The sequence below is a fragment of the Pristiophorus japonicus genome, chromosome 15, assembly GCF_044704955.1.
Source record: "Pristiophorus japonicus isolate sPriJap1 chromosome 15, sPriJap1.hap1, whole genome shotgun sequence".
NCBI classification, from domain to species: domain Eukaryota; kingdom Metazoa; phylum Chordata; class Chondrichthyes; family Pristiophoridae; genus Pristiophorus; species Pristiophorus japonicus.
In genome coordinates, this window is record NC_091991.1 from 49,985,683 (window position 1) to 50,004,557 (window position 18,875).

General features: G+C 42.2%; 1 protein-coding gene across 1 annotated transcript in view; it reads left to right on the plus strand.

Moving 5' to 3' along the window:
- dusp16 (dual specificity phosphatase 16) overlaps positions 1–18,875 on the plus strand; it is a 109,969-nt gene that overhangs the window by 11,889 nt on the left and 79,205 nt on the right. The window lies entirely within an intron of this gene.

Sequence of the window (18,875 nt, forward strand, 5' to 3'; positions counted from 1 at the left end):
TAGACTAAACATCCATAAAACAAGGGTTGTCTACCAATCTGCTCCTGCCCTACAGTACCGTCCCCCCCCGATCATCAAGTTGTTGCTTTGCAAATACTTTGCATCACCAAGCAAATTTAGCAGAATCAAAGGATGTCTCTATATAAAGTACTAATGGATTATGAGTAAACCCTGTCAACCTTAGAATTCCTTATCCTATCCCACTCCAATTATAAGGAAGTTCTAGTAAATGTGATTATTTTCTGTTAATCTTAAAGCTAGACTAACTTTAAAAAAAAAATGAATTGAAAACATCTATTGCATCTTCCATGTTCTAGCTCTTGTATCTGTGCATTCTTCTGTCTTTGAGAAAACATAGGGGGGAAAATTGCCCTTCAGAAAAAGGCCCATTACCGCCTCTAAGAGCTAGTAACAGGGCGGAGCCGACCCATCCGCAATTTCCGCCGCGCCCCGTGTTTCCGCCCCACCCAACACTGACCGCTTGTTGGCCATGCACTGACACCTTTTCCGCCCTGCGGGGGAAAATTGCCTGCAGGGGCGCAACCGCTGCCAGTCAGTGCCCCCGATAGCTTCACAAGGCAGGAAGCTGCCAATGGCTGGGTGATGCGGTTTCCCTTAAAGTGGAGGGCGCATTGCCATGGCTGCCATTGACATTGGTGGCTGCTGGTTTGGCCAGGCAGCCTCTTGGGTGCCAGACCACTGGCCTGGCTGATTCCCTCCCTGGTGGCCCAGTGGGCTCCATTGAAGCCTAACTAGGCCTTGCAGCATCCCTCCCCTTTAAGTGAAAGGGAGGGATGTTGCAACATGTCAGCGCGACACGGCATGTCTGCGTTGCGTTGACGTCACCACCGTGATGGCCACCGCCCCGCTGCCGATCCAATCCCGCTCCGATAACTCCTCCAACTGCGCCTCAAAGCACTGGGAGGCGGTGTCCGAGATAAAGAGCCGAATTTTCCGGCTCTTCCTGCCAACTCCCACCGGGCGGTAAATTTGCGCTTAAATTTAAGTGCCCTTGCCAATTTCTTGCTGAGGGCAATTTTAGCCCCCATGGCCATATCTACTTGTGCTGGCACCTTTACTCACCTGTGTATCTGCACACAAAGGTTGCCCTGCTCCTCCAATCCATTTAATTTTTTCTCATTTAAGCTGCATTTTCTTTCTCTCTTCTTATTTCCAAAATATATTAATTTTTTTGATGTTGAACTGCATCTGCCACTGATCTGCCCATCCTGTTCGAATAATAGCAGCACAAAAGCAAAATACTGCGGATGCTGGAATCTGGAATAAAAACAGAAAATGCTGGAAATCTCAGCAGGTCAGGCAGCATCTGTGGAGAGGAAGCAGAGTTAACGTTTCGGGTCAATGACCCTTCATCAGAATAATAGCATCATCAACATAGACCCCATGGAACATAACTCACCACATTTTTACAGTCTGAGAAATTTCCTTCTAGCTCTGTGCTTTCTGCCCTTCAAACAACACTCCATCTATATGCCAACATTCTAAATTCCATTTTTGTCATATCAAGCAACATTCCATCTATATGCCAACATTCTCCTAAATTCCATTTTTGTCATAAGTCTCTTGTGATACCTTATCAAATGTTATTTTAAATTCTATATCAACCACATCCACTGCATTGCTGCTCTCTCTCCTCCATTATTTCTTCAAATAATTCTGTCTGGTTGTTTAAGAATGATCTGTCCTATAGGAAGTCATTCTGATTGGCCCTCATTAACCCATATTTCTCCAAATACTTAATAATTTAATCATGTCATTACATCATCGATTAGTTAGTGACTTCTGATCTATGTTGTTGTGATCTAAATTGGTCAAGATTCATTTGCTGTGGTATGAGTTAAACCCTCCCTTTTTTTTCCTCATTGACACAATGAGAACTGAAATTTATTTGCGTAGTAACAAAGTTAATGGAATTGGAATGAAGCAGTTTGTTACTTTAAAAGTCTATATAAAATTAAAGGAAAGCACCAATAAACCATTGATTTTTGTATGCAAGGTAATAACTGATAATGTTCTCATTGTAAAAGACGGTATCTTTTTAATCTTCATTGATAGGTTGCCAAGACATATTGTTGGAATATTTTGTGAGGGAGTCTTTACCAAGTTGCCAATATTTACAATATATTAATTACATACAAGGTGTAGGAAAGGTTTTAAAAAAAACTTAACAGCTGTCATCTTTGAAATTGTGTTTTTGTGGATGGAAGGATGTTCTGTTTTGAATCTTTAAAGAAAAATTCAACATCACAAATGCTCCAATTCTGATGGCTAAACTTCAGTAATCAATCTAATGCAACATGTTACAGCACCTTTCAGAGTCGCTGCTCTGCTGTTAGAAAACTGAGGAAAGGAAACTAACCAGTTCTAATTCTGACGCTAAATAAACTGACTCTTAACAATCATTAGTATATTGCATGCAACGTTTGTCCTTTTTAGTTTAAATAAAAAGAAAATCCTATGTCAAGTGTTCTGAATTTTAACTTTTGGGGGAAAATCCTTGCTTTTTTTCATGCAGTGCAAAGTGGAAAATAGTCTTTTAATCCTAATTATGGTCACTCACATTTTCCTTAACTACATGTATTCTGAAGTTTTTCAATACCAATTTCTACAGAGTTTCTATTCAATAGGGAAGTGCATTTTTAAAGCAAAATAGGATCCTATTTCATTAAAAAAGTCAAAACTTATATTTGTCAAAAAATAATGCTTTTTTCAATTGGTCTTGAAATGCACTGATCCTGTTTTGTTTTCTCAAGTTAATTTGGCACTTGCCTCTGATTTGCTATAGGCTGGCTCTATTTTAGATTGAGACTCTATGATAGCAGGTTTGGGCAAAGTTGACCTCACAAAAAAAACAAATGGAATGGCCTTAAACCAACAAAAGCTCAATTATTGGCGGGCGTGTGGTATCCATTTGTAAAATGTCACGGGTGTGAACTTAAAACCAATATTATTAGGACCGAGACCTGGGTTAGTAGAAATCTTGTCTTCTAAGTTGATATATTCCGTTCATTAGTATATCATTTAAATTGATTATAAGGACTGGAATATGCTCCTTATTTAATCAGCCAGTTTTGACCCATTTCTTTGGTACATCAGACAAAGTTCATATACACCAGGTATACATTTTGTGACTTGATCTTTGTTTACTTAATACATTTTGTTATTTTTCTATTGAGGAAGGTTGTACCTGTATTGCATTTAATTTTTTGTCCCTTATGACCATCATGGCATTAGAAATAGTCTTTAAAAAATGTTGGAACTATGAAATAAAGAACAGAAAATGCTTTAAATATGCAGCCGGTCAATCAGCATTCAAAACCAGAAAAGATACATTAGCATTTTGGATGTAGACCCTTCATCAGAACTATTCTGATGAAGGGTCTGCACCAGAAACATTAACATATCCTTTCTCTGTTTAAATGCTGATGGACTTGGCTTGAATTTTCAGCACTTACTGTTTTAATTTTAAATCTGGAGCTGCTTTGTTCACGATGATTCTGTCTTCCAAATATACCTGTCTTTATTGACTACGTCTCAGATTTCATTGGGACAATGGACGAAGCTTTGCTTGGCAGAAAATGTTTTATTTGTGCAGGTGGACAAAAGGTTTGAGGGAAATTGATAAAACCAAATCTTGCTGTGCAGCTGGTTGTCAAAAGATTGCACACTATGAAGAAGAGGATCTATTCTTAGCGCCCCACCCACCCCTCCTCATCTACATGTTGCCCTTTGGCATCATCATCCAAAGGCATGGACCTTGCTCCTCACTATCTCTGTAACCTTCTCCAGCCCTGCAACCACAACCCTGCTGATTCTGGTCTCTTGTGCATCCCTCCCCCCTCCATTTGCACCACCATTAGCTATATCTTCAGTGGCCTAAGATGCAGCTGCCTAAAACATCTTTTAAAAAAAGACCCTGTTTGACTAATCTTTGGTCAGCCCTTTTAATACCTCCTTCAATGGCTTGGCATCCATTATTTGATTACTTTGGGACACTTTCTACATTAAGGGTGCCACATAAATGTAAGTTGTCAGCCTTGAAGAAGGGTGTAAATTGGAATATTCTACCCTTCACTTGATTGGTCATTCCAGTGCAAGTTTCTATAGTGGCCAATGTATCAGATTTTACTATCATCTTGACTCTTTGCTGTTCAAAATCATGAAGGGTTTTGATAGAGTAAATAAGGAGAAACTTTCCAGTGACAGAAGGGTCGATAACCAGAGCACACAAACTTAAGGTAATTGGCAAAAGAACCAGAGACGACATGAGGAAAAATGTTTTTACACAGCGAGTTGTTATGATCTGAATGCACTGCCTACAAGGGTGGTGGAAGTAGATTCAATAGTAACTTTCAAAAGGGAATTGGATAAATACTTGAAGGGGAAAAAATTGCAGGGTTATAAGGAAAGAGCAGGGGAGTGAGACTAATTGGATTGCTTTTTCAAAGGGCTGGCACAGGCACGATGTGCTGTATGATTCTATGATTCATATTTGTTAGTAACTACTGTCACATTTACAAATGTAAAGTCTTGTTTACAAACAGTGTGAAATTTTAGCAGAATCCAATCATTTTAGATATTTCATGAGATTGATTTGTAGAGACACTAACCAACAAACCGTTAAAAAAAACGGAATAAATAAGTGACCTTGGAATTGTATGAATTTGAATCTTGCCCTGGTTCAATGTGCTGATTACATTTACAGCCGGACCAAGTCACTGCTACAGTGTATTCTTGCAATGGGAGTTCAGTGTGAGAAAGTACAAACATGTAGTCTACATTGGGTAAGATGATATTTCCAGAGACATTAAAATTGTTTTCAATCGGAGAGCAAAGTAACTGCATAATCTGGCTCACTGACTTAATGAGTAGAAACGAGTTGCTCTCCAAAACATACCAAAAAAACAAACCACAGATTACTCTGTCATGTGAAAGTACCAAAATGTGTTGGAAGTATTATTTCTCACTGGGCTCCACCATAATTGAGGATAGGGTTGTTCATGGAGCCCGCCTCCTTCCATTAGCTGCTTAATTATCCACCACCATTCATCTGACTGGATGTGGCAGGGCTGCAAGGCTTTGACCTGATTTATTGCTAATTTAGCTCTTTGCACAGATGTTCTGATGCTGTCACTATGATTTCAGTAAAGCATAATGGTGGATGTTTCAAAATTTCGATGCTATGTCCACTTGAACTGTGAAAAACACTGGGCAGGACAATCATTCACTTTTTCTTGCAGTTGTCTGGATGAAACATTTTGAGCTGTATAATACTGTGATGAAATACTGTTGGTTACTCAAATGTCGCTGTGGGAGCAATTTGATAAATTAATAGTATCTCAAGTGTTTTGGTATATTGGACTGTGATTAGTGTTGTAACTTAAGTATGTGTTGGTCATCGTGTAATGGTAGCGAAATGTTAAATAAGCTTAATAATCACAATGTTAATGAACTGTTTTTGCTAATCAAACTGACCAATTCAACTGTATGGAAGTTGATGTGTGTGAAAGAATTGTGTTACAAATGAGTGGTAAGTTATAACAGTGTAGTGTAGTTTTCAGAAATGAGAATGGGAGTCTACAGCACTAAGCTGGCTGAATTCTTGGGAATCCCAAGGTCTGAGGAATGGAACACATATTTGATAAGGGGCTACATAGGAGGCACGTTGATACAATTAAGGCAAATAGTATTAAAGGAAATGTGAGGGCATGGGTGGGAAGTTGCTGAAGGACAGAAAAGAGAGTAGTGGTTCATGGATGATTTTCAGACTGGAGGGATATAATCAGTGGTGTCTCTCGGCGGTCAGTGTTCAGACCACTATCCGGCTTCTCATCTCTGAATGTGTGTGTATATATTTGGATTATGGAGGCACAATATCAAAATTTACCCTTGCTCCTGCTCAGTTTCCTATTTCCTCCCATGTGAAAAACCTTGGGTCACTTTGCTAAGTTAAAAGCATCTTGTAAATGCAAGTTTTTGTTAAATAAGAGTGTCGGAAGTGCAACTGTAGAAAGTAGTCTCAAATTATAAATTAACATATTTATTCCCCAATGTTCTCCTGTCATCTTGGGTCTAGTTTCAAGGGTACTAACAAAATTTCTCGTCCAAGTGGTCACTTCATACGTCAGCCGAGACTATAAAGATCAGTTAGTTGTTGAGCTGAGAACCCCACAGCTGAGCACAGACCTATCCTTGCCCAACATCTATGCAGATGCACTTTCCAGCAGAAGTCACTAGTTAGCAGTCAGGAGTAGGAACCTGTTTACCTCCCTCCAGCATGCCAAGGGTGACGGAGGCCAACTGTAGCACTCCTATCACTGCTCTGGCTAACATCAGCTAACTTACCATAGACCAATGACCCTGGTCTGCATGCCTCAGTACCCGGTTGTTCATTTACGCACTGAGCTGTCAGGAAGGCTTGCAAACTTGTGTTTATTAGCTACAAAGAATTTCTTTCAAATAGCTATGTGTGTGTTAAGCAGCGTTGTGAGACTTTTGGTGAATTATGTGAAACAAAACTACATATGCTAAACTGTCTCTTGTGGTAACTGTTGTAATTGTGATAAATCAAAACAACAAATGACCTTTATACCCTTTTAAGAATACAGAAGGACTTTCTGTTTTTCTGTTCGAGTCAATAAGAGGAGAAAAGGTTACTTGAGTTTAACTGAAGACAACAATTGGCTGGCTGTTTTTCAAGGGAAAATATATAGTTTTGGCCATCACCCTTGGCAAAATTTAAAATTGTCATTTAAAATAACATTTCCTAAATTAAAGTCAAATGGTTATAAATCAGTTGAAAGGTCTTGTATCAACTGATGTTAAATCATTTTTGTCATTTTTAATTTTGTTAGAAATTGATGATTTCTGGGCAGTATTCCGTAGAATGGCTAAAAACATTTCAAGGGACAGCTGTATCTGTTTTGAAATATTTTTGTTTGTAAGAAACCATATTTGTAAGATATTATCTTTTTTAGAACTTATATTTGTTTTTTACTTTTACTTTGTTTCTCCCCATGCATTATTTTTTTTATCAGTTTCAAAAATCTATCCTGACTTAATCAAAACATTATTTTTTAAACCAAAGATAATGGAGCACTTACTGGCATGTTGAGCCGAAGAGGCTTTCCTGTTTAAAAATTCGAATTCACAATGGCAAGGTATAAGCCACGATTGAATGAATGCCTTTTAAAAAAAAACTGAAACCGTGACTGAGGAGAAAACAAAGAGAAGGAAAAAAAAAAGTTGTACATCTTAACTGGTTTCTCAGCACTTGCCTCACATCACTGAGTCTTCATTTCTGGCAACACTCGGAAGAGGAATCACAAAGTGGAGGCCTGGAATTTCCCACAGGAGGAGGAAAATCAGACTGGAGTTTCCACCAGACCACAGTGTTTTATGTTGTTCTGGCAAACATACGAGTGATATTAACAGGCCTATGAGTAGGTTGCTCTGGATACATAACCCAGAAACAATCTGGAGTAGAGTACGTATACTTTCATAGGAAGGTGACATGGCCCAGAAAATCTATGAATGAGAGAAACCATGAACTGTCAGTATATTTGAGATAAGAATCAGTACTTGATTCATGCATATTGTTCCTTTACTGTGAACCATTTCCTAATTGAGAAAATGGATAGAGGAGATGTAAGGAAGTTGTTTGATACAGATGCTGACGAGTCTTTCCTCTATGCTTTTCATGCACTTTTTGCATTATGGTATCTTTTTGTGTGTTCAGCTCTTTCAGTCCTTGTGTAACTCTCAATTCCTTCTGTCTCCTTTCTCTTCTATATGTCTCTGTATCTCAGGGTGGCTTCTTTTAACACCAATTGCCTTAGTTTATGTCAGCTTGGGAAATTTTGCAGCACTCTCACCTACTGACTCATTGTCTATGGTTGTGGATTTAAGCCTCAATCCTGAAATGATAACAACAACAAAAACTTGCATTTATATAGCGCCGTTTACATAAAACTATCCTATAGCACTTCACAGAAGCATATTCAGACAAAGATCAAGGCTGAGCCAAAGGAGGTGATCTTAGTAGAGGTGACTAAAAGTTTGGTGAAAGATGTGGGTTTTAAGGAAGGTTTTAAAATGAGGAGCAGATGCTAATTACAGAGCTTTTGAGGCCTAGATGGGTGAGGGCTCAGTTGCCAATGGTGGGGTGTAGAGAGTGGGTGATAGAAACATAGAAACATAGAAAATAGGTGCAGGAGTAGGCCATTCGGCCCTTCTAGCCTGCACCGCCATTCAATGAGTTCATGGCTGAACATTCAACTTCAGTACCCCATTCCTGCTTTCTCGCCATACCCCTTGATCCCCCTAGTAGTAAGGACCTCATCTAACTCCTTTTTGAATATATTTAGTGAATTGGCCTCAACAACTTTCTGTGGTAGAGAATTCCACAGGTTCACCACTCTCTGGGTGAAGAAGTTCCTCCGCATCTCGGTCCTAAATGGCTTACCCCTTATCCTTAGACTGTGACCTCTGGTTCTGGACTTCCCCAACATTGGGAACATTCTTCCTGCATCTAACCTGTCTAACCCCGTCAGAATTTTAAATGTTTCTATGAGGTCCCCTCTCATTCTTCTGAACTCCAGTGAATACAAGCCCAGTTGATCCAGTCTTCCTTGATAGGTCAGTCCCGCCATCCCGGGAATCAGTCTGGTGAACCTTCGCTGCACTCTCTCAATAGCAAGAATGTCCTTCCTCAGGTTAGGAGACCAAAACTGTACACAATACTCCAGGTGTGGCCTCACCAATGCCCTGTACAACTGTAGCAACACCTCCCTGCCCCTGTACTCAAATCCCCTTGCTATGAAGGCCAACATGCCATTTGCTTTCTTAACCGCCTGCTGCACCTGCATGCCAACCTTCAATGACTGATGTACCATGACACCCAGGTCTCTTTGCACCTCCCCTTTTCCTAATCTGTCACCATTCAGATAATAGTCTGTCTCTCTGTTTTTACCACCAAAGTGGATAACCTCACATTTATCCACATTATACTTCATCTGCCATGCATTTGCCCACTCACCTAACCTATCCAAGTCGCTCTGCAGCCTCACAGCATCCTCCTCGCAGCTCACACTGCCACCCAACTTAGTGTCATCCGCAAATTTGGAGATACTACATTTAATCCCCTCATCTAAATCATTAATGTACAGTGTAAACAGCTGGGGCCCCAGCACAGAACCTTGCGGTACCCCACTAGTCACTGCCTGCCATTCTGAAAAGTACCCATTTACTCCTACTCTTTGCTTCCTGTCTGACAACCAGTTCTCAATCCATGTCAGTACACTACCCCCAATCCCATGTGCTCTAACTTTGCACATCAATCTCTTGTGTGGGACCTTGTCGAACGCCTTCTGAAAGTCCAAATATACCACATCAACTGGTTCTCCCTTATCCACTCTACTGGAAACATCCTCAAAAAATTCCAGAAGATTTGTCGAGCATGATTTCCCTTTCACAAATCCATGCTGACTTGGACCTATCATGTCACCTCTTTCCAAATGCACTGCTATGACATCCTTAATAATTGATTCCATCATTTTACCCACTACCGATGTCAGGCTGACCGGTCTATAATTCCCGGTTTTCTCTCTCCCTCCTTTTTTTAAAAGTGGGGTTACATTGGCTACCCTCCACTCCATAGGAACTGATCCAGAGTCAATGGAATGTTGGAAAATGACTGTCAACGCATCCACTATTTCCAAGGCCACCTCCTTAAGTACTCTGGGATGCAGTCCATCAGGCCCTGGGGATTTATCGGCCTTCAATCCCATCAATTTCCCCAACACAATTTCCCGGCTAATAAGGATTTCCCTCAGTTCCTCCTCCTTACTAGACCCCCCGACCCCTTTTATAACCGGAAGGTTGTTCGTGTCCTCCTTCGTGAATACCGAACCAAAGTACTTGTTCAATTGGTCCGCCATTTCTTTGTTCCCCGTTATGACTTCACAAGATGCCAGATTTGGAGAAATTCAGAGTTGTCGGAGGGTTGTAGGGCTGGAGAAGGTTATAGAGCTAGTGAGGGGCAATGTCATGAAGCGATTTAAAGACTTGAGCAGATAATCCAGGCTCACATTTCTGTGCAGTATTGAGTGAATGCTGCATTGACGGAATTTCCATCTTTTGAAGAAGACCAGGGAATTCTGTGTCCTGGTCAGCATTCATCCCTCAATCAGCACCACAAAAACAGATTATGTTCTCCTTCATGTTGCTCTTTGTCGGACCTTGGTGTATGCAAATTAGTTGCTACATTTGTGTTTTCAATAACAGTGGTAGCAGAGGTAGGGTGGAGGGAGGCCATGGAGAGATTTAAAGATGAGTACGAAGAATTTAAATTTGAGGTATATGGGTGAATGGGACTTTACCACAAAAACAAGCGCAGCACAGGACACATGCAGCAGATTTTTGGACAGGTTGGAGTTTATGGAAGGTCATCATCATAGGCAGTCCCTCGGAATCAAGGAAGACTCTTAGCATGAGTTCTTAGGTGGCTGTACAGTCCAATACGAGAACCACAGTCCCTGTCACAGGTGGTACAGACAGTGGTTGAAGGAACAGGTGGGCGGGGAGTCTGGTTTGTCGCACGCTTGTTCCGCTGCCTGCGCTTGATTTCTGCACGCTCTCGGCGACAAGACTCGAGGAGCTCAGCGCCCTCCCGGATGCACTTCCTCCACTTAGGGCCAGCGACTCTCAGATGTCAGTGGGGATGTCGCACTCTCTCAGGGAGGCTTTGAGGGTGTCCTTGTAACGTTTCCGCTGCCCACCTTTGGCTCGTTTGCCGTAGACGAGTTCAGAGTTGAGCGCTTGCTTTGGGAGTCTCGTGTCTGGTATGCGAACTATGTGGCCTGCCCAATGGAGCTGATCAAGTGTGGTCAGTGCTTCAATGCTGGGGATGTTGGCCTGGACGAGGACACTAACGTTGGTACGTCTGTCCTCCCAGGGGATTTATAGGATCTTGCGGAGACATCATTGGTGGTATTTCTCCAGCGACTTGAGGTGTCTACTGTATATGGTCCACGTCTCTGAGCCATACACGAGGGCGGGTATTACTATAGCCCTGTAGACATGAGCTTGGTGGCAGTTTTGAGGGCATGGTCTTCAAACACTCTTTTCCTCAGGTGGCCGAAGGCTGCACTGGCGCACTGGAGGCGGTGTTGGATCTCGTCGTCAATGCCTGCTCTTGTTGATAGGCTCACGAGATAGGGGAAGTGGTTCTCATTGTCCAGAGCCGCGCCGTGGATCTTGATGACTGGGGGGCAGTGCTGTGCGGCGAGGACAGAGGTTGTGGTGGTCTTGGACCTGGCCCAGAGACAGCAAAGGTTGAACAGGTTCCCACTGGTTCTGTAGTTTAGTTCCACTCCAGCGGGGAGCTTGTCAACTGTGAGGTGGAGCATGACAGCGAGGAAGATTGAAAAGAGGTTTGGGGCGATGACGCAGCCCTGCTTGACCCCGGACGTGGATTGGGTCTGTGATGGTTCCGTTGGTAAGGATCATGGCCTGCATGTCGTCGTGGAGCAGGCGTACTTTTGGGGGCATCCGAAACGGCTCCATAGACCCTCGCGGTTGACAGTGTCAAAGGCCTTTGTAAGGTCGAAGGCGGCCATGTATAAGGGCTGGCGCTGTTCCCTGCATTTTTCCTGCAGCTGTCGCGCTGCAAAAATCATGTCCATTGTGCCCCGGAAGGGACGGTAGAGGATAATAGGCCAGCAAGGAGAGTGTTTTAAGGTGACAATGGCGTAGTTTAGAGTTTCAGCAGTGGAGGTGGTCATTGCTGTGGAGTTGCAAATCAGCAGTCTTGGTGATGGACAGGATATGGGGTCATAAACTCAATTCCACATAGGATCATAAGAAGAAATAGGAGCACGAGTAGGCCTTTCAATAAGATCATGGCTGATCTGATCATGGATTCAGCTCCACTTCCACGCCCGCTCTCCATAACCCTTTACTCCCTTATCGCTCAAAAATCTGTCTATCTCCGCCTTGCATATATTCAATGACCCAGCTTCCACAGCTCTCTGGGGCAGAGAATTCCATAGATTTACAAACCTCTGAGAGAAGAAATTTCTCCTCATCTCAGTTTTAAATGGATGGCCCCTTATTCTAAGACTATGTCCCCTAGTTTTAGTTTCCCCGAAGAGTGGAAATATCCTCTCTGCATCCACTTTGTCGAGCCCCTTCATTATCTGAGAAGTTTCAATAAGATCACCTCTCATTCTTCTGAACTCCAATGAGTAAGGATGTGTAGAGTAGGGTAGGGAAGGCATAGTGATGGGGATGTGACGAGTTGCACAGCAGGATGAGTTGAATGTGGCTTTGTAGTAGCATTTCATGATCTACTGAGCTCATTAAAAGGTTTGCACCACTGCAGCCTGGTCTTCCTGACAACATCCATGCTTGTGTCCTCCTGTACAATGTGCAACCAGGCTGCGTTGGTCTCCTGGGGAGGTCTCTTTCGCCCATTGGAAGGGAAGAGAACCTCCCTACGTGCTGTCAATCTCTCCATAAGCATATGGAGGAAGTCCATGGGAGAGCCTGGGTGCAGCTATGCACCTCTGCAGTGCTTGTCAGCATTTGCAGCACCTCAGTGTTGTAGAACACTGACAGCACAACTGTCAGTGTTCTACAGCATTGAGGTGCTGCAAAAGTAAATTTGCGCATGATCCCTTTAAGGAAACTGGCTGATGACACGTCATCAAATGATGTCATCAGACACGCTTCCCTCAATTGGGCCTGCTCAGCTCGTTTCCCGGCCAATCAATGTAAAATCATTCTACACAGTGGGCTGGAGCCAGCAGCGGGGCCGGGACCCTCCACCGACCCCGGTTGCCACGGACCTGCCGATGTTGGGGAAATCACGGCCTAGGTGTTTTTGAAGATGGCGGTTTGTGATTTTTTTTTGTCGATGGAATATTTTGCCCCACAAATGTTTCCCATGCTTCTATGGGCAACTTTTGCCCTACAGACATGCACGAGACACAAAACACTTAATTATGTGGATATACAGTGCAGTGCATCTGTAAGTAATATTTGGCAGGGCTGCCAAAGGGCCTGTAATAGCACAATGCTAGAATGCATTTGATAATGCAAAAATGATGGTGATGACATGCAAACTCTAGGTCTATATGAATAACAAAGGGAAAACTCCAAGTGACTGGACAAGTACTTCAGTAAAATTTCAGCACTAGAAATGAAAATATTTCAGAGTAAATGTGGCACTGATTATTTTGAAACTGCTGCCATAATCCAGAATGTGGTTAGGCAAGAATGTCCTTTTAACTTTATACCAGTACAAGTATATCGATTTATTATAGATATTTTTGCCACTGTTATCTGACATCGGTAAATCTGTGATTTACTTTAAATATTTAACATTTGAGCTAATAATCCTCCTTTCATGATTCTTTCTACTGCTTGAAAATATGTTTACATATGCAAAATTATATTTATCTTTGTATTTAACAACTTGTGTATATGTTTTGAAATTATGCACATTGCCCCTTAACCTAATTTGTTTCATTAAAGCAGTCATTATATTTCTTAAAAAAGACTGAGTGTGGGCCAGGAGTTCGGGAAGGGGGCAAATCAGCACAGTGTAAGATTGGAACAGTGAGCAATACTGAACCAGAAATAGTGGAAAGTCTGTAGCGGAGACCAGGAGAACGCCTGGGAAGAGAGCAGCAAGGTGGGGTAATGGGAAGTGGGAACAGATTGAACTGGGGTGAATAGGAGTGGCAAAGTATAGGGCTTTGGGCTGCTGAGAGTGGGAGAATGGTTTGGAAAGCAAGTTAGAATTGAGACTGGGAGGGAGTGACAGATTGGTTTGGGGCACCTGTGGGGAAGGGGGATTGGAAAGTTCAGGCCACTTAATGGTTTCTGCAAGTCTGGTTGCTTAGTTGTGTTAGATCAGCCCTACAGTAGGATTGTGCTCTCTGTGCATGCATTGTGATGGAGCCTGAGTGGTGTAGTTGTAATGTGTTTGTTTGTTTGAGTCAGAACATTGGGCCTCATTTGGGCAGGTTGCGTTGTGAAGTATTGGGCAAAGTATAACTGAGACTTGACTATTCCAATGCACTCCTGGCCAGCCTCCCATGTTCTACCTTTCATAAACTTGAGGTCATCCAAAACCCTGTTGCCTGTGTCCTAACTCATACTGATTCCTGTTCACCCATCAACCCTGTATTCGCTGACGTACATTGGCTCCCGGTTAAGCAACACCTCGATTTAAAAATTCTCATCCTTGTTTTCAGATCCCTGCATGGCCTCTCCATGAATTTGAACATGAAGATAAGAATTTTAAAATAGAGGTGTTAGGGGATTTGGAGCCAATCTCCAGCCCTACAAGCCTCGGATATCTGCCCCCTTGAGCATCCCTGATTTCAATTGCTCTACCATTGGTGGCTGTGCCTTCAGCTGCCTAGGCCCTAAGCTCTGGAATTCCCTCTCCATACCTCTCTATCTCTCTTTCCTCCTTTTCAGATGCTCCTTAAAACCTACCTGTTTAACCAAGCCTTTGGTCATCAGCACTAATGTCATTTTATGTGGTTGGGTGTCGAATTTTATTTTGTAACGCTCCTGTGAAGCGTCTTGGGATGTTTTACTATGTTAAAGGTGCTATACAAATAGAAATTGTTGTTGTTGTTGTTGTTAGAGATGTTCATGAGGCCAGGTGTGGGATGCATAAGGCAGTGGAGATTGAGGGATGGGTGATTTTCTTGAATTTCTTTGTTTATTTTGTTATAAATTTTATTTTTAGTGGCATATTAGTGGAGTGAACAGAAATGATTATGGCAGATGTATGTTTTAAGAAGTTTTTTCACTGCAATGTAATGGAGAGATGCTTTTGGTGGTACAGTATATGATTGGGGAGAATTTTTGGTGGAGAATGGTTTTCAGCAATATGATTTATGAGATATGAAAGTTGAATATAGCCAATTAAAAAGCAGCAAAATATAAACCAATGAGAAAGAAGAACATTAACATTACAGTCACTACAGACTGAACACAAAATGTTATTCTACAGTTGACATAGGGGTAGAGTTTCTGTTAGGTTGTGCTGGATTCACCCGAAATCGGCCAAACCAGCCTAAAAGATGAGAAATTTCAAGCGCAAGTTACGTCCAGTGCAAATCGAGTTTCCACAATCTTTTGCGTTGTAGGACTGGAGTAGGTTAGAGATAGGAAGCAGCGAGGCCATGGAGGAATTTGAACATGAAGATGAGAATTTTAAAATAGAGGTGTTTGGGGGTTTGGAGCCAATGTAGGTCAGCGAGTACAGAGGTGATGTGTCTGCTGTACTGGACACTTTGGGATCAGTTTCAGTGAATACCAGACAGACATGGTAACTTGGCACATTATGCAATGCAAAATATCTTTCTACTGTTTTGTTTGACTTTCTGCACAGTATTGTATTTCTGATGGATGGCATTCTCAGATTCTGTTGCTTGGCAGTGATTTCTGCAGCTCCATGTTAAAGTTGAACCTTCATTTCAAGTCCGACTGTAGTGGCTTTAAGTTGTAGGTTATTCAGCCTTTCATCTAAAGGCTGAATCTAAAGTTCTGCCATGTGAATCCAGTCTGACTGCTGTAAATTGGGCAGTTTCTCATCAAATTCGCCACTTGTTCAAATTTTGAGAAGGTGTAACAAAGCAGAGAAGAAGAGATGGAGGGAGAGCAGACCACTGTTACCTACAAGTTATTGTTGCTTTGATTGTTAGCACCCAAACCTAGGCAGCAACTAACCTCTAGCAGTGACAAATTGAATTTTGCTGCCCTGAATTGAATTATTGTTGGAAGTTGTCAGTGGTGTGTGTGTATCTGTGTGGAGAGATGGGTGTGCGGGTTACCACTCTAACTGATCTCAGATGACCTTTAATTGCTGGGGGAATTGGATATGTGCTACTCTAATTACATTTTCACTGTACTTAATTGAAAGAGAAAAACCGCCCTGTGGGAGTGAGTGTTAAGTAAAACAAAATGATATGCTATCTTTTAACACAGTCATTCCTGCCTAATTTGATGAAAACCTTGTATGTAGAGTAACAAGTGCTCCGTGTGTATATGCAGCTTCAAAATTAACAAGACAAATATAAAGTGACAGAAAATACTAGAGAACAATAAACAGCCTCTGTTCAATTTACGGTCCACAAGAAACAGCTTTAAGCCTGTCCAAAATCATTTTGTGCAGTATGTGCAAGGCAGAAAGAGTGAAGACTTTAGGGATAATTTTTACCTAACCCATTTTATACTCCACCAAATTTTACTCGTCATTGACTTCAGTGGAAAGTAAAATCAGGTGAGGTGTAAAATGGGCGGCCAATCCACGCTCATCCTTCTACGCGGAGCGAGTTAGGTTAAAATGATCCCCTTTGATTCCATCAGGCTGAGTTGGATTATAACCAAGAAACCAGAGGTGAAAGGACAATGTGCCAGCCCGTGCCACTCAGTCCCCATTTATTCTTTGCACTTGCTCCAATTTGAGCAAAGGAAAATCAAAGTAACTTGAATACAGAATACAAAAGTGAATAGTTAAAGTTTGAATTTTAAGTATTCTGTGGAACTCTTCATTAATCGTACATGTACAATCCTGAAACCAGTTGAAAATGAATACAATACTTGCAATTCATTTGTGAAAATCGTGTATTCTTAAGGTTAATTTGTTTTTTTCCTCAGATGGTGAACAGAAATAAACAAAATTACCTTCACTTGTCTGTTATAGAGATATAAATTACACGATGCCAGTTCCATTTCCTCTTGCACCTTTTCCTTTATTGCTTTGTTCTTGAGTGCAATTTTTAAAATTCATTTGGAAATGCCGTACTTATGAAATTGTTCAGTACTTTAATACTTTATCAGTTGTATGTCCTGCTAAGTTTCCTTTTTGATGTAATTTGAAAACTGCCCCTCCCACACATCCCATCTGATTTTATTTTTCAGCCTGGAAGAAATGTTTAATTTTTTTTTTAAATGAGCCTTTGGTTATCACAGTCCATTTAATACAATACATGCTATATATAGTGGGGGTCAGCTAAAATAATGGGGCTGATATTCAGGGCCTCGTAAAGATTCATTAATGCTCGTTTGTGGCGGCCACTCCAAAAAAATCAAATGGCCGCCGCTTTGGGGTCAATAGACCGACCTGAAGGGATTTTTCGGCCTGGACCCCATCCCGCCCAAGTGGTTGTAAACATAGAATCATAGAAAATAGGTGCAGGAGTAGGCCATTCAGCCCTTTGAGCCTGCACCACCATTCAATATGATCATGGCTGATCATGTAACTTCAGTACCCCATTCCTGTTTTCTCTCCATACCCCTTGATCCCTTTAGCCGTAAGGGCCACATCCAACTCCCTTTTGAATATATCTAACGAACTGGCCTCAACAACTATCTGTGGTAGAGAATTTCACAGGTTCACAATTCTCTGATTGAAGAAGTTTCTCCTCATCTCAGTCCTAAATGGCTTACCCCCTATCCTTAGACTGTGACCAACATCGTGGGCCACTCCGACCTGTGTGAGAACACCACCCCAAGTCGGAGCTATAAATAGAGCTGAGGTGCGTGCCCTGGAATATCGTGGCGTAGGTGCGGCGAAAGCGGGCGAGGGCCCGGGGGCAGCACGGACCTACCCACATTGCGATATGTGTGCGCACTAGGTCCGTGCAGCAGAGCAGATATCCAGTCGTCCTGGTTAATCCTTGCCACTGGATAAAGGCCTAGCTATGTCAAGCCTGTGTGGTGGCTGATGTGCAAAGGTCACCACACGTTAAAAAAAATCCACGTACAGGCATCTTCCACCCTCTCAACTGGAGTTCAGGATGAAACATCAGGTCCTTCATTGAAATATCTGTGAACTCTCCTGGAAGCAAGTCATCCTCGTTTGAGAGACCGCCTTTGATGAGACTGTGACCCCTGGTTCTGGACTTCCCCAACATCGGGAACATTCTTCCTGCATCTAACCTGTCCAATCCTGTCAGAATTTTATATATTTCTATGAGATCCCCTCTCATTCATCTAAATTCCAGTGAATACAAGCCTAGTTAATCCAACCTTTCTTCATGTCAGTCCTGCCATCCTGGAATCAGTCTGGTGAACCTTCGCTGCACTCCCTCAATAGCAAGAATGTCCTTCCTCAGATTAGGAGACTAAAACTGTACACAATATTCAAGGTGTGGCCTCACCAAGGCCCTGTACAACTGCAGTAAGACCTCCCTGTTCCTATACTCAAATCCTCGCGCTATGAAGGCCAACATGCCTTCACCGCCTGCTGTAACTGCATGCCAACTTTCAATGACTGATGTACCATGACACCCAGGTCTCATTGCACCTCCCCTTTTCCTAATCTGTCACCATTCAGATAATCTGCCTTCCTGTTTTTGCCACCAACGTGGATAACCTCACATTTGTCTACATTATACTGCATCTGCCAAGCATTTGCCCACTCACCTAACCTGTCCAAGTCACCCTGCAGCCTCTTAGCATCCTCCTCACAGCTCACACTGCTACCCAGCTTAGTGTCATCTGCAAACTTGGAGATATTACATTCAATTCCTTCGTCTAAATCATTAATGTATATTGTAAATAGCTGGGGTCCTAGCACTGAACCTTGCGGTACCCCACTAGTCACTGGCTGCCATTCTGAAAAGGACCCGTTTATTCCTACTCTTTGCTTCCTGTCTGCCAACCAGTTCTCTATCCACGTCAATACATTACCCCCAAAACCTTGTGCTTTAATTTTGCACACCAATCTCTTGTGCGGGACCTTGTCAAAAGCCTTTTGAAAGTCCAAATACACCATATCCACTGGTTCTCCCTTGTCCACTCTGCTAGTTACATTCTCAAAAGGG